This window comes from Anomalospiza imberbis, unplaced genomic scaffold (genome assembly GCF_031753505.1).
Source record: "Anomalospiza imberbis isolate Cuckoo-Finch-1a 21T00152 unplaced genomic scaffold, ASM3175350v1 scaffold_126, whole genome shotgun sequence".
In the NCBI taxonomy this organism is placed as follows: domain Eukaryota; kingdom Metazoa; phylum Chordata; class Aves; order Passeriformes; family Viduidae; genus Anomalospiza; species Anomalospiza imberbis.
The window spans coordinates 167,635-184,125 of record NW_027099658.1 but is presented as its reverse complement, the minus strand read 5'-3'; positions in this window follow the sequence as shown (position 1 = coordinate 184,125).

Below are 16,491 nucleotides of genomic sequence, written 5' to 3'. Positions count from 1 at the left end.
GGTTTTTTCAGCATCATGTTTCTCCTGATACACTTATGAGAATAATGTGAAGATTAGGATTCAATATGTTTTCAGCCATCCCTTTCACGCCTATTATCTTTTGACACGCCTTCATTTTGCTTTCAATTCTACAGCTTCCCTCTGGTGTTTTAAATCAGGCGCAATATTTTGCTACTTCGTGGTGCCACTCTCTCCATCTACTGAAGAGGGCCAAGCAATGCCGGGCTGTCAGCAGGTCCCAGCCGTCGCTCCTGCTGGCCGCCCCGGGGCAGGAGCGGCCCTGGGCTTTATCTTTGTTAATTAGGCTCGATAATTAGTTCAGACTCAATTTTAAATGGCCTTGCATGTCATGCTCCTTTGCAAAGATGCTAGATTGGTCTTTGATGGGCATTCAACCAAGAAACAAGTACATCAAAGCCTCTGGAGGTGGCTGCCATGGCAGGTTTCCCTGAGCGGTTACAGCCCCAGCCCCGCTCCATGGTGGGTTTCCCTGAGCGGTTACAGCCCCAGCCCCGCTCCATGGTGGGTTTCCCTGAGCGGTTACAGCCCCAGCCCCGCTCCATGGTGGGTTTCCCTGAGGGGGACAGCCCCAGCCCCGCTCCATGGTGGGTTTCTCTGAGCGGTTACAACCCCAGCCACGCTCCATGGTGGGTTTCCCTGTGGAGCGACAGCCTCAGCCCCGCTCCATGGTGGGTTTCACTGAGGGTGACAGCCCCAGCCCCGCTCCATGGTGGGTTTCCCTGAGGGGGACAGCCCCAGCCCCGCTCCATGGTGGGTTTCCCTGTGAAGCGACAGCCTCAGCCCTGCTCCATGGCAGCTTTCTTTCTTCCAAAGGCCCTCTGGACCCGGGCCAGGCAGGACCAGAGCAGTGCCCCCAGCCCTCCAGGAGCAGATGGGCTCTGCCAAGCCCGGCCTGGGCACTGCCCCCAGCCCAGGGACACGCGGGTGCTGTGCCCGAGAGCCGTGCCCAGAGCAGCAGAGCTGTCACGCCCCAGCTGGTTCTGGTCAGAGTGAGAAGCCAGCAGCGGCCGTGGGTGCCCTGGGCAGCACAGGAGCTGTTGCCAGGGCCTGGGGAAGCACAGGAGTCAGCCTCTGCACGGCGACACAGCACGCAGGCTGCAGGGGACAGAGCCAATGGCAGCGGGCATGAGCACCTCTGCGGGGCTCTTTGGCTGCAGCAGCATCGGCCCCAAGGGCTGCTCTGTCCCTGCCTGCCTGCCTGCCTGCCTGGCTGATGGGCAGGGCCGGAGGCCTTGCAGAGCAGGGGCCATTGCGGGCACGGGTGTCCCAGGAGCTGCCCCCCGGCCCAGCTGGGCCCCACTTGGGGAGGAAGGAGGCTCCCAGCCACGGCATGGCTGAGCAGCCACAAGCGTCCCTGGGCCAGGCTGTGGGAGGGCGGCTTTGCCCTCACCTGGCTGCCGGGCACCAGGGCCCTCCTGCTTGCTGTCGCGCATGGCAGCTGTCGGCGGGGAGTCCCTGTCCAGAACTGCCACAGTCTCCTCCAGGTGCTGGTCCTCTCTCTCTGTGGGAGAAAGAGGAGTGTGGGGAGTTTGCAGAACAGGCCCAGGGCCACGAGGGCACTGCTCCCTGCTCAGCCCCGCGTGAGCCCTGCTCCTGTCCGCCTTCTCCTCCCGTCGTCGTCTCGAGGAACACCGCTGTCTGCTCTGGCTGTTCCTCCGCTGATTCTGGGAAGGGAGAGGCAGGTGAGCCTGCAGCACAGGCCCAGAGCCCCGAGGTGAAGGTCAGATTGAAATCTGCATGGATTTCCTAGTAGGATAAGTGGAGAAGATGGTGCAGTCTGCTGTGGTTGCTTTGGTTTTTACCCTAGAACAGAACGTGTTGGTACGAATTTGCCGGCTTGTTGTATTTTGCAACAGCCTGCTACTAAAAAATTGCCTGTCCAGGAAACCTGCAGAGATGTGTGAAAAACGCGGTTCACTTTCCTGGTAAACGTAGCAGTTTAATAAAGGACAATAGGATATAAAATTAAGCAAAATTTAACGGCCGGTTGCTTGGCATTCAGCCAAGAGCGCACCCGGCTCTTTCGGAGACCCCCTCTACATAGCTTTTCTTTGCATCAGCCTATCGTATAAGCAATTCTGCGTATTTAAACCTTCCCCCAAGCTAGTTTAGATGTTCCAAGGAGTGTTTAGCCTGGCTCCTCCTCGGGTCCACCCTTTTAGAGCATGCACATGGTTTGGCTGTGGTTTTAGTCTGCTCTTATTACCGTCTTCCGCCTGGGCTTTGGTCCATGCTTTCTACAGACGGTAGGTGCTGACAGTTGGCATGTCAGTAGCAGGGGTCTTCATCATACGTTCACTGGATGTTATCCCAAGCAAGCAGGCAGTTCAGTTACCACAGGCGTAACTATATCCGCTATTTCACTACTCTAAGCTAATTTTATAGCAGAAATAAAATATATATCTTTATAGCAACGTTGCTTTAACATTATACATATAGCATCCACTTTCATATTGGTGAAAAGCCAGTACTTTAATATGTACGTGTAACAGATGGATTAGGGATCAGCACCTGTTGGCAAAATGATGACTTCTTTTACTAAGTACTTACAGATATTCTCAGAACAGTCAGAGAGAAAAGGAGAGAGATTTCTACCAGGCTAAGCCTGGGGAAAAGTCCAAGAGGCATGTAAACTAGCCACTGTCTCTCTTCTGTTCATCTTGTTTATAGGCATCTTCTACCACGGTGTGCTACTCATAGTGCACCAGTGGTGTGGAAGGTTTTCACTCTGAGACCAGCCATACCTCACCTTAGCGATCCTGGTTATAAAAGAGGAACGCTAGCTGTTAATGAAGTTCGGATCATTCTTTGCCTTCTGAACTAGGAGTCATTTTCATTGCCGTCCCTGCCTCAACAGCGACAAGTACTTACTACAGAACTAGGACAGAAGGGAGGACTTCTTTTACCAACTCATGGCTTCCCTGGAATCTAAGCCCTCAGCTCCCTTGATGTGGAGTACTGGAGGGAACACTGTACCAAATCTCATCATTAAATTGGTAGCACCGGACAAAGGAATGCCCGACTGCTTTTTAAGAGTTTAACATACTTGCAAAACGATGAAGGTGACCCTTTTCAATGGCAAAACCTTTAGTAGGTTTTTTCAGCATCATGTTTCTCCTGATACACTTATGAGAATAATGTGAAGATTAGGATTCAATATGTTTTCAGCCATCCCTTTCACGCCTATTATCTTTTGACACGCCTTCATTTTGCTTTCAATTCTACAGCTTCCCTCTGGTGTTTTAAATCAGGCGCAATATTTTGCTACTTCGTGGTGCCACTCTCTCGATCTACTGAAGAGGGCCAAGCAATGCCGGGCTGTCAGCAGGTCCCAGCCGTCGCTCCTGCTGGCCGCCCCGGGGCAGGAGCGGCCCCGGGCTTTATCTTTGTTAATTAGGCTCGATAATTAGTTCAGACTCAATTTTAAATGGCCTTGCATGTCATGCTCCTTTGCAAAGATGCTAGATTGGTCTTTGATGGGCATTCAACCAAGAAACAAGTACATCAAAGCCTCTGGAGGTGGCTTTGGTTTCCCTGAGTGGGGTGGGTTTCCCTGAGCGGTTACAGCCCCAGCCCCGCTCCATGGTGGGTTTCCCTGAGGGGGACAGCCCCAGCCCCGCTCCATGGTGGGTTTCCCTGAGTGGTTACAGCCCCAGCCCCGCTCCATGGTGGGTTTCCCTGAGGGGGACAGCCCCAGCCCCGCTCCATGGTGGGTTTCCCTGAGCGGTTACAGCCCCAGCCCCGCTCCATGGTGGGTTTCCCTGAGGGGGACAGCCTCAGCCCCGCTCCATGGTGGGTTTCCCTGAGCGGTTACAGCCCCAGCCCCGCTCCATGGTGGGTTTCCCTGAGGGGGACAGCCCCAGCCCCGCTCCATGGTGGGTTTCCCTGAGCAGTTACAGCCCCAGCCCCGTGCCATGGTGGGTTTCCCTGTGGAGCGACAGCCTCAGCCCTGCTCCATGGCGTCTTTCTTTCTTCCAAAGGCCCCCCAGACCCGGGCCAGGCAGGACCAGAGCAGTGCCCCCAGCCCTCCAGGAGCAGACGGGCTCTGCCAAGCCCGGCCTGGACACTGCCTCCAGCCCAGGGACACGCGGGTGCTGTGCCCGAGAGCCGTGCCCAGAGCAGCAGAGCTGTCACGCCCCAGCTGGTTCTAGTCAGAGTGAGAAGCCAGCAGCGGCCGTGGGTGCCCTGGGCAGCACAGGAGCTGTTGCCAGGGCCTGGGGAAGCACAGGAGTCAGCCTCTGCACGGCGACACAGCACGCAGGCTGCAGGGGACAGAGCCAATGGCAGCGGGCATGAGCACCTCTGCGGGGCTCTTTGGCTGCAGCAGCATCGGCCCCAAGGGCTGCTCTGTCCCTGCCTGCCTGCCTGCCTGCCTGGCTGATGGGCAGGGCCGGAGGCCTTGCAGAGCAGGGGCCATTGCGGGCACGGGTGTCCCAGGAGCTGCCCCCCGGCCCAGCTGGGCCCCACTTGGGGAGGAAGGAGGCTCCCAGCCACGGCATGGCTGAGCAGCCACAAGCGTCCCTGGGCCAGGCTGTGGGAGGGCGGCTTTGCCCTCACCTGGCTGCCGGGCACCAGGGCCCTCCTGCTTGCTGTCGCGCATGGCAGCTGTCGGCGGGGAGTCCCTGTCCAGAACTGCCACAGTCTCCTCCAGGTGCTGGTCCTCTCTCTCTGTGGGAGAAAGAGGAGTGTGGGGAGTTTGCAGAACAGGCCCAGGGCCACGAGGGCACTGCTCCCTGCTCAGCCCCGCGTGAGCCCTGCTCCTGTCCGCCTTCTCCTCCCGTCGTCGCCTCGAGGAACACCGCTGTCTGCTCTGGCTGTTCCTCCGCTGATTCTGGGAAGGGAGAGGCAGGTGAGCCTGCAGCACAGGCCCAGAGCCCCGAGGTGAAGGTCAGATTGAAATCTGCATGGATTTCCTAGTAGGATAAGTGGAGAAGATGGTGCAGTCTGCTGTGGTTGCTTTGGTTTTTACCCTAGAACAGAACGTGTTGGTACGAATTTGCCGGCTTGTTGTATTTTGCAACAGCCTGCTACTAAAAAATTGCCTGTCCAGGAAACCTGCACAGATGTGTGAAAAACGCGGTTCACTTTCCTGGTAAACGTAGCAGTTTAATAAAGGACAATAGGATATAAAATTAAGCAAAATTTAACGGCCGGTTGCTTGGCATTCAGCCAAGAGCGCACCCGGCTCTTTCGGAGACCCCCTCTACATAGCTTTTCTTTGCATCAGCCTATCGTATAAGCAATTCTGCGTATTTAAACCTTCCCCCAAGCTAGTTTAGATGTTCCAAGGAGTGTTTAGCCTGGCTCCTCCTCGGGTCCACCCTTTTAGAGCATGCACATGGTTTGGCTGTGGTTTTAGTCTGCTCTTATTACCGTCTTCCGCCTGGGCTTTGGTCCATGCTTTCTACAGACGGTAGGTGCTGACAGTTGGCATGTCAGTAGCAGGGGTCTTCATCATACGTTCACTGGATGTTATCCCAAGCAAGCAGGCAGTTCAGTTACCACAGGCGTAACTATATCCGCTATTTCACTACTCTAAGCTAATTTTATAGCAGAAATAAAATATATATCTTTATAGCAACGTTGCTTTAACATTATACATATAGCATCCACTTTCATATTGGTGAAAAGCCAGTACTTTAATATGTACGTGTAACAGATGGATTAGGGATCAGCACCTGTTGGCAAAATGATGACTTCTTTTACTAAGTACTTACAGATATTCTCAGAACAGTCAGAGAGAAAAGGAGAGAGATTTCTACCAGGCTAAGCCTGGGGAAAAGTCCAAGAGGCATGTAAACTAGCCACTGTCTCTCTTCTGTTCATCTTGTTTATAGGCATCTTCTACCACGGTGTGCTACTCATAGTGCACCAGTGGTGTGGAAGGTTTTCACTCTGAGACCAGCCATACCTCACCTTAGCGATCCTGGTTATAAAAGAGGAACGCTAGCTGTTAATGAAGTTCGGATCATTCTTTGCCTTCTGAACTAGGAGTCATTTTCATTGCCGTCCCTGCCTCAACAGCGACAAGTACTTACTACAGAACTAGGACAGAAGGGAGGACTTCTTTTACCAACTCATGGCTTCCCTGGAATCTAAGCCCTCAGCTCCCTTGATGTGGAGTACTGGAGGGAACACTGTACCAAATCTCATCATTAAATTGGTAGCACCGGACAAAGGAATGCCCGACTGCTTTTTAAGAGTTTAACATACTTGCAAAACGATGAAGGTGACCCTTTTCAATGGCAAAACCTTTAGTAGGTTTTTTCAGCATCATGTTTCTCCTGATACACTTATGAGAATAATGTGAAGATTAGGATTCAATATGTTTTCAGCCATCCCTTTCACGCCTATTATCTTTTGACACGCCTTCATTTTGCTTTCAATTCTACAGCTTCCCTCTGGTGTTTTAAATCAGGCGCAATATTTTGCTACTTCGTGGTGCCACTCTCTCGATCTACTGAAGAGGGCCAAGCAATGCCGGGCTGTCAGCAGGTCCCAGCCGTCGCTCCTGCTGGCCGCCCCGGGGCAGGAGCGGCCCCGGGCTTTATCTTTGTTAATTAGGCTCGATAATTAGTTCAGACTCAATTTTAAATGGCCTTGCATGTCATGCTCCTTTGCAAAGATGCTAGATTGGTCTTTGATGGGCATTCAACCAAGAAACAAGTACATCAAAGCCTCTGGAGGTGGCTTTGGTTTCCCTGAGTGGGGTGGGTTTCCCTGAGCGGTTACAGCCCCAGCCCCGCTCCATGGTGGGTTTCCCTGAGGGGGACAGCCCCAGCCCCGCTCCATGGTGGGTTTCCCTGAGTGGTTACAGCCCCAGCCCCGCTCCATGGTGGGTTTCCCTGAGGGGGACAGCCCCAGCCCCGCTCCATGGTGGGTTTCCCTGAGCGGTTACAGCCCCAGCCCCGCTCCATGGTGGGTTTCCCTGAGGGGGACAGCCTCAGCCCCGCTCCATGGTGGGTTTCCCTGAGCGGTTACAGCCCCAGCCCCGCTCCATGGTGGGTTTCCCTGAGGGGGACAGCCCCAGCCCCGCTCCATGGTGGGTTTCCCTGAGCAGTTACAGCCCCAGCCCCGTGCCATGGTGGGTTTCCCTGTGGAGCGACAGCCTCAGCCCTGCTCCATGGCGTCTTTCTTTCTTCCAAAGGCCCCCCAGACCCGGGCCAGGCAGGACCAGAGCAGTGCCCCCAGCCCTCCAGGAGCAGACGGGCTCTGCCAAGCCCGGCCTGGACACTGCCTCCAGCCCAGGGACACGCGGGTGCTGTGCCCGAGAGCCGTGCCCAGAGCAGCAGAGCTGTCACGCCCCAGCTGGTTCTAGTCAGAGTGAGAAGCCAGCAGCGGCCGTGGGTGCCCTGGGCAGCACAGGAGCTGTTGCCAGGGCCTGGGGAAGCACAGGAGTCAGCCTCTGCACGGCGACACAGCACGCAGGCTGCAGGGGACAGAGCCAATGGCAGCGGGCATGAGCACCTCTGCGGGGCTCTTTGGCTGCAGCAGCATCGGCCCCAAGGGCTGCTCCGTCCCTGCCTGCCTGCCTGCCTGCCTGGCTGATGGGCAGGGCCGGAGGCCTTGCAGAGCAGGGGCCATTGCGGGCACGGGTGTCCCAGGAGCTGCCCCCCGGCCCAGCTGGGCCCCACTTGGGGAGGAAGGAGGCTCCCAGCCACGGCATGGCTGAGCAGCCACAAGCGTCCCTGGGCCAGGCTGTGGGAGGGCGGCTTTGCCCTCACCTGGCTGCCGGGCACCAGGGCCCTCCTGCTTGCTGTCGCGCATGGCAGCTGTCGGCGGGGAGTCCCTGTCCAGAACTGCCACAGTCTCCTCCAGGTGCTGGTCCTCTCTCTCTGTGGGAGAAAGAGGAGTGTGGGGAGTTTGCAGAACAGGCCCAGGGCCACGAGGGCACTGCTCCCTGCTCAGCCCCGCGTGAGCCCTGCTCCTGTCCGCCTTCTCCTCCCGTCGTCGCCTCGAGGAACACCGCTGTCTGCTCTGGCTGTTCCTCCGCTGATTCTGGGAAGGGAGAGGCAGGTGAGCCTGCAGCACAGGCCCAGAGCCCCGAGGTGAAGGTCAGATTGAAATCTGCATGGATTTCCTAGTAGGATAAGTGGAGAAGATGGTGCAGTCTGCTGTGGTTGCTTTGGTTTTTACCCTAGAACAGAACGTGTTGGTACGAATTTGCCGGCTTGTTGTATTTTGCAACAGCCTGCTACTAAAAAATTGCCTGTCCAGGAAACCTGCACAGATGTGTGAAAAACGCGGTTCACTTTCCTGGTAAACGTAGCAGTTTAATAAAGGACAATAGGATATAAAATTAAGCAAAATTTAACGGCCGGTTGCTTGGCATTCAGCCAAGAGCGCACCCGGCTCTTTCGGAGACCCCCTCTACATAGCTTTTCTTTGCATCAGCCTATCGTATAAGCAATTCTGCGTATTTAAACCTTCCCCCAAGCTAGTTTAGATGTTCCAAGGAGTGTTTAGCCTGGCTCCTCCTCGGGTCCACCCTTTTAGAGCATGCACATGGTTTGGCTGTGGTTTTAGTCTGCTCTTATTACCGTCTTCCGCCTGGGCTTTGGTCCATGCTTTCTACAGACGGTAGGTGCTGACAGTTGGCATGTCAGTAGCAGGGGTCTTCATCATACGTTCACTGGATGTTATCCCAAGCAAGCAGGCAGTTCAGTTACCACAGGCGTAACTATATCCGCTATTTCACTACTCTAAGCTAATTTTATAGCAGAAATAAAATATATATCTTTATAGCAACGTTGCTTTAACATTATACATATAGCATCCACTTTCATATTGGTGAAAAGCCAGTACTTTAATATGTACGTGTAACAGATGGATTAGGGATCAGCACCTGTTGGCAAAATGATGACTTCTTTTACTAAGTACTTACAGATATTCTCAGAACAGTCAGAGAGAAAAGGAGAGAGATTTCTACCAGGCTAAGCCTGGGGAAAAGTCCAAGAGGCATGTAAACTAGCCACTGTCTCTCTTCTGTTCATCTTGTTTATAGGCATCTTCTACCACGGTGTGCTACTCATAGTGCACCAGTGGTGTGGAAGGTTTTCACTCTGAGACCAGCCATACCTCACCTTAGCGATCCTGGTTATAAAAGAGGAACGCTAGCTGTTAATGAAGTTCGGATCATTCTTTGCCTTCTGAACTAGGAGTCATTTTCATTGCCGTCCCTGCCTCAACAGCGACAAGTACTTACTACAGAACTAGGACAGAAGGGAGGACTTCTTTTACCAACTCATGGCTTCCCTGGAATCTAAGCCCTCAGCTCCCTTGATGTGGAGTACTGGAGGGAACACTGTACCAAATCTCATCATTAAATTGGTAGCACCGGACAAAGGAATGCCCGACTGCTTTTTAAGAGTTTAACATACTTGCAAAACGATGAAGGTGACCCTTTTCAATGGCAAAACCTTTAGTAGGTTTTTTCAGCATCATGTTTCTCCTGATACACTTATGAGAATAATGTGAAGATTAGGATTCAATATGTTTTCAGCCATCCCTTTCACGCCTATTATCTTTTGACACGCCTTCATTTTGCTTTCAATTCTACAGCTTCCCTCTGGTGTTTTAAATCAGGCGCAATATTTTGCTACTTCGTGGTGCCACTCTCTCGATCTACTGAAGAGGGCCAAGCAATGCCGGGCTGTCAGCAGGTCCCAGCCGTCGCTCCTGCTGGCCGCCCCGGGGCAGGAGCGGCCCCGGGCTTTATCTTTGTTAATTAGGCTCGATAATTAGTTCAGACTCAATTTTAAATGGCCTTGCATGTCATGCTCCTTTGCAAAGATGCTAGATTGGACTTTGATGGGCATTCAACCAAGAAACAAGTACATCAAAGCCTCTGGAGGTGGCTGCCATGGCAGGTTTCCCTGAGCGGTTACAGCCCCAGCCCCGCTCCATGGTGGGTTTCCCTGAGCGGTTACAGCCCCAGCCCCGCTCCATGGTGGGTTTCCCTGAGCGGTTACAGCCCCAGCCCCGCTCCATGGTGGGTTTCCCTGAGGGTCACAGCCCCAGCCCCGCTCCATGGTGGGTTTCTCTGAGCGGTTACAACCCCAGCCACGCTCCATGGTGGGTTTCCCTGTGGAGCGACAGCCTCAGCCCCGCTCCATGGTGGGTTTCACTGAGGGTGACAGCCCCAGCCCCGCTCCATGGTGGGTTTCCCTGAGGGGGACAGCCCCAGCCCCGCTCCATGGTGGGTTTCCCTGTGAAGCGACAGCCTCAGCCCTGCTCCATGGCAGCTTTCTTTCTTCCAAAGGCCCTCTGGACCCGGGCCAGGCAGGACCAGAGCAGTGCCCCCAGCCCTCCAGGAGCAGATGGGCTCTGCCAAGCCCGGCCTGGGCACTGCCCCCAGCCCAGGGACACGCGGGTGCTGTGCCCGAGAGCCGTGCCCAGAGCAGCAGAGCTGTCACGCCCCAGCTGGTTCTGGTCAGAGTGAGAAGCCAGCAGCGGCCGTGGGTGCCCTGGGCAGCACAGGAGCTGTTGCCAGGGCCTGGGGAAGCACAGGAGTCAGCCTCTGCACGGCGACACAGCACGCAGGCTGCAGGGGACAGAGCCAATGGCAGCGGGCATGAGCACCTCTGCGGGGCTCTTTGGCTGCAGCAGCATCGGCCCCAAGGGCTGCTCTGTCCCTGCCTGCCTGCCTGCCTGCCTGGCTGATGGGCAGGGCCGGAGGCCTTGCAGAGCAGGGGCCATTGCGGGCACGGGTGTCCCAGGAGCTGCCCCCCGGCCCAGCTGGGCCCCACTTGGGGAGGAAGGAGGCTCCCAGCCACGGCATGGCTGAGCAGCCACAAGCGTCCCTGGGCCAGGCTGTGGGAGGGCGGCTTTGCCCTCACCTGGCTGCCGGGCACCAGGGCCCTCCTGCTTGCTGTCGTGCATGGCAGCTGTCGGCGGGGAGTCCCTGTCCAGAACTGCCACAGTCTCCTCCAGGTGCTGGTCCTCTCTCTCTGTGGGAGAAAGAGGAGTGTGGGGAGTTTGCAGAACAGGCCCAGGGCCACGAGGGCACTGCTCCCTGCTCAGCCCCGCGTGAGCCCTGCTCCTGTCCGCCTTCTCCTCCCGTCGTCGCCTCGAGGAACACCGCTGTCTGCTCTGGCTGTTCCTCCGCTGATTCTGGGAAGGGAGAGGCAGGTGAGCCTGCAGCACAGGCCCAGAGCCCCGAGGTGAAGGTCAGATTGAAATCTGCATGGATTTCCTAGTAGGATAAGTGGAGAAGATGGTGCAGTCTGCTGTGGTTGCTTTGGTTTTTACCCTAGAACAGAACGTGTTGGTACGAATTTGCCGGCTTGTTGTATTTTGCAACAGCCTGCTACTAAAAAATTGCCTGTCCAGGAAACCTGCACAGATGTGTGAAAAACGCGGTTCACTTTCCTGGTAAACGTAGCAGTTTAATAAAGGACAATAGGATATAAAATTAAGCAAAATTTAACGGCCGGTTGCTTGGCATTCAGCCAAGAGCGCACCCGGCTCTTTCGGAGACCCCCTCTACATAGCTTTTCTTTGCATCAGCCTATCGTATAAGCAATTCTGCGTATTTAAACCTTCCCCCAAGCTAGTTTAGATGTTCCAAGGAGTGTTTAGCCTGGCTCCTCCTCGGGTCCACCCTTTTAGAGCATGCACATGGTTTGGCTGTGGTTTTAGTCTGCTCTTATTACCGTCTTCCGCCTGGGCTTTGGTCCATGCTTTCTACAGACGGTAGGTGCTGACAGTTGGCATGTCAGTAGCAGGGGTCTTCATCATACGTTCACTGGATGTTATCCCAAGCAAGCAGGCAGTTCAGTTACCACAGGCGTAACTATATCCGCTATTTCACTACTCTAAGCTAATTTTATAGCAGAAATAAAATATATATCTTTATAGCAACGTTGCTTTAACATTATACATATAGCATCCACTTTCATATTGGTGAAAAGCCAGTACTTTAATATGTACGTGTAACAGATGGATTAGGGATCAGCACCTGTTGGCAAAATGATGACTTCTTTTACTAAGTACTTACAGATATTCTCAGAACAGTCAGAGAGAAAAGGAGAGAGATTTCTACCAGGCTAAGCCTGGGGAAAAGTCCAAGAGGCATGTAAACTAGCCACTGTCTCTCTTCTGTTCATCTTGTTTATAGGCATCTTCTACCACGGTGTGCTACTCATAGTGCACCAGTGGTGTGGAAGGTTTTCACTCTGAGACCAGCCATACCTCACCTTAGCGATCCTGGTTATAAAAGAGGAACGCTAGCTGTTAATGAAGTTCGGATCATTCTTTGCCTTCTGAACTAGGAGTCATTTTCATTGCCGTCCCTGCCTCAACAGCGACAAGTACTTACTACAGAACTAGGACAGAAGGGAGGACTTCTTTTACCAACTCATGGCTTCCCTGGAATCTAAGCCCTCAGCTCCCTTGATGTGGAGTACTGGAGGGAACACTGTACCAAATCTCATCATTAAATTGGTAGCACCGGACAAAGGAATGCCCGACTGCTTTTTAAGAGTTTAACATACTTGCAAAACGATGAAGGTGACCCTTTTCAATGGCAAAACCTTTAGTAGGTTTTTTCAGCATCATGTTTCTCCTGATACACTTATGAGAATAATGTGAAGATTAGGATTCAATATGTTTTCAGCCATCCCTTTCACGCCTATTATCTTTTGACACGCCTTCATTTTGCTTTCAATTCTACAGCTTCCCTCTGGTGTTTTAAATCAGGCGCAATATTTTGCTACTTCGTGGTGCCACTCTCTCGATCTACTGAAGAGGGCCAAGCAATGCCGGGCTGTCAGCAGGTCCCAGCCGTCGCTCCTGCTGGCCGCCCCGGGGCAGGAGCGGCCCCGGGCTTTATCTTTGTTAATTAGGCTCGATAATTAGTTCAGACTCAATTTTAAATGGCCTTGCATGTCATGCTCCTTTGCAAAGATGCTAGATTGGTCTTTGATGGGCATTCAACCAAGAAACAAGTACATCAAAGCCTCTGGAGGTGGCTGCCATGGCAGGTTTCCCTGAGCGGTTACAGCCCCAGCCCCGCTCCATGGTGGGTTTCCCTGAGGGGGACAGCCCCAGCCCCGCTCCATGGTGGGTTTCCCTGAGCGGTTACAGCCCCAGCCCCGCTCCATGGTGGGTTTCTCTGAGCGGTTACAACCCCAGCCACGCTCCATGGTGGGTTTCCCTGTGGAGCGACAGCCTCAGCCCCGCTCCATGGTGGGTTTCACTGAGGGTGACAGCCCCAGCCCCGCTCCATGGTGGGTTTCCCTGAGGGTGACAGCCCCAGCCCCGCTCCATGGTGGGTTTCTTTCTTCCAAAGGCCCTCTGGACCCGGGCCAGGCAGGACCAGAGCAGTGCCCCCAGCCCTCCAGGAGCAGATGGGCTCTGCCAAGCCCGGCCTGGGCACTGCCCCCAGCCCAGGGACACGCGGGTGCTGTGCCCGAGAGCCGTGCCCAGAGCAGCAGAGCTGTCACGCCCCAGCTGGTTCTGGTCAGATTGAGAAGCCAGCAGCGGCCGTGGGTGCCCTGGGCAGCACAGGAGCTGTTGCCAGGGCCTGGGGAAGCACAGGAGTCAGCCTCTGCACGGCGACACAGCACGCAGGCTGCAGGGGACAGAGCCAATGGCAGCGGGCATGAGCACCTCTGCAGGGCTCTTTGGCTGCAGCAGCATCGGCCCCAAGGGCTGCTCCGTCCCTGCCTGCCTGCCTGCCTGCCTGGCTGATGGGCAGGGCCGGAGGCCTTGCAGAGCAGGGGCCATTGCGGGCACGGGTGTCCCAGGAGCTGCCCCCCCGGCCCAGCTGGGCCCCACTTGGGGAGGAAGGAGGCTCCCAGCCACGGCATGGCTGAGCAGCCACAAGCGTCCCTGGGCCAGGCTGTGGGAGGGCGGCTTTGCCCTCACCTGGCTGCCGGGCACCAGGGCCCTCCTGCTTGCTGTCGCGCATGGCAGCTGTCGGCGGGGAGTCCCTGTCCAGAACTGCCACAGTCTCCTCCAGGTGCTGGTCCTCTCTCTCTGTGGGAGAAAGAGGAGTGTGGGGAGTTTGCAGAACAGGCCCAGGGCCACGAGGGCACTGCTCCCTGCTCAGCCCCGCGTGAGCCCTGCTCCTGTCCGCCTTCTCCTCCCGTCGTCGCCTCGAGGAACACCGCTGTCTGCTCTGGCTGTTCCTCCGCTGATTCTGGGAAGGGAGAGGCAGGTGAGCCTGCAGCACAGGCCCAGAGCCCCGAGGTGAAGGTCAGATTGAAATCTGCATGGATTTCCTAGTAGGATAAGTGGAGAAGATGGTGCAGTCTGCTGTGGTTGCTTTGGTTTTTACCCTAGAACAGAACGTGTTGGTACGAATTTGCCGGCTTGTTGTATTTTGCAACAGCCTGCTACTAAAAAATTGCCTGTCCAGGAAACCTGCACAGATGTGTGAAAAACGCGGTTCACTTTCCTGGTAAACGTAGCAGTTTAATAAAGGACAATAGGATATAAAATTAAGCAAAATTTAACGGCCGGTTGCTTGGCATTCAGCCAAGAGCGCACCCGGCTCTTTCGGAGACCCCCTCTACATAGCTTTTCTTTGCATCAGCCTATCGTATAAGCAATTCTGCGTATTTAAACCTTCCCCCAAGCTAGTTTAGATGTTCCAAGGAGTGTTTAGCCTGGCTCCTCCTCGGGTCCACCCTTTTAGAGCATGCACATGGTTTGGCTGTGGTTTTAGTCTGCTCTTATTACCGTCTTCCGCCTGGGCTTTGGTCCATGCTTTCTACAGACGGTAGGTGCTGACAGTTGGCATGTCAGTAGCAGGGGTCTTCATCATACGTTCACTGGATGTTATCCCAAGCAAGCAGGCAGTTCAGTTACCACAGGCGTAACTATATCCGCTATTTCACTACTCTAAGCTAATTTTATAGCAGAAATAAAATATATATCTTTATAGCAACGTTGCTTTAACATTATACATATAGCATCCACTTTCATATTGGTGAAAAGCCAGTACTTTAATATGTACGTGTAACAGATGGATTAGGGATCAGCACCTGTTGGCAAAATGATGACTTCTTTTACTAAGTACTTACAGATATTCTCAGAACAGTCAGAGAGAAAAGGAGAGAGATTTCTACCAGGCTAAGCCTGGGGAAAAGTCCAAGAGGCATGTAAACTAGCCACTGTCTCTCTTCTGTTCATCTTGTTTATAGGCATCTTCTACCACGGTGTGCTACTCATAGTGCACCAGTGGTGTGGAAGGTTTTCACTCTGAGACCAGCCATACCTCACCTTAGCGATCCTGGTTATAAAAGAGGAACGCTAGCTGTTAATGAAGTTCGGATCATTCTTTGCCTTCTGAACTAGGAGTCATTTTCATTGCCGTCCCTGCCTCAACAGCGACAAGTACTTACTACAGAACTAGGACAGAAGGGAGGACTTCTTTTACCAACTCATGGCTTCCCTGGAATCTAAGCCCTCAGCTCCCTTGATGTGGAGTACTGGAGGGAACACTGTACCAAATCTCATCATTAAATTGGTAGCACCGGACAAAGGAATGCCCGACTGCTTTTTAAGAGTTTAACATACTTGCAAAACGATGAAGGTGACCCTTTTCAATGGCAAAACCTTTAGTAGGTTTTTTCAGCATCATGTTTCTCCTGATACACTTATGAGAATAATGTGAAGATTAGGATTCAATATGTTTTCAGCCATCCCTTTCACGCCTATTATCTTTTGACACGCCTTCATTTTGCTTTCAATTCTACAGCTTCCCTCTGGTGTTTTAAATCAGGCGCAATATTTTGCTACTTCGTGGTGCCACTCTCTCGATCTACTGAAGAGGGCCAAGCAATGCCGGGCTGTCAGCAGGTCCCAGCCGTCGCTCCTGCTGGCCGCCCCGGGGCAGGAGCGGCCCCGGGCTTTATCTTTGTTAATTAGGCTCGATAATTAGTTCAGACTCAATTTTAAATGGCCTTGCATGTCATGCTCCTTTGCAAAGATGCTAGATTGGTCTTTGATGGGCATTCAACCAAGAAACAAGTACATCAAAGCCTCTGGAGGTGGCTGCCATGGCAGGTTTCCCTGAGCGGTTACAGCCCCAGCCCCGCTCCATGGTGGGTTTCCCTGAGGGGGACAGCCCCAGCCCCGCTCCATGGTGGGTTTCCCTGAGCGGTTACAGCCCCAGCCCCGCTCCATGGTGGGTTTCCCTGAGGGGGACAGCCCCAGCCCCGCTCCATGGCGGGTTTCCCTGAGCGGTTACAGCCCCAGCCCCGCTCCATGGTGGGTTTCCCTGAGGGTGACAGCCCCAGCCCCGCTCCATGGTGGGTTTCCCTGAGCAGTTACAGCCCCAGCCCCGTGCCATGGTGGGTTTCCCTGTGGAGCGACAGCCTCAGCCCTGCTCCATGGCGTCTTTCTTTCTTCCAAAGGCCCCCCAGACCCGGGCCAGGCAGGACCAGAGCAGTGCCCCCAGCCCTCCAGGAGCAGATGGGCTCTGCCAAGCCCGGCCTGGACACTGCCTCCAGCCCAGGGACA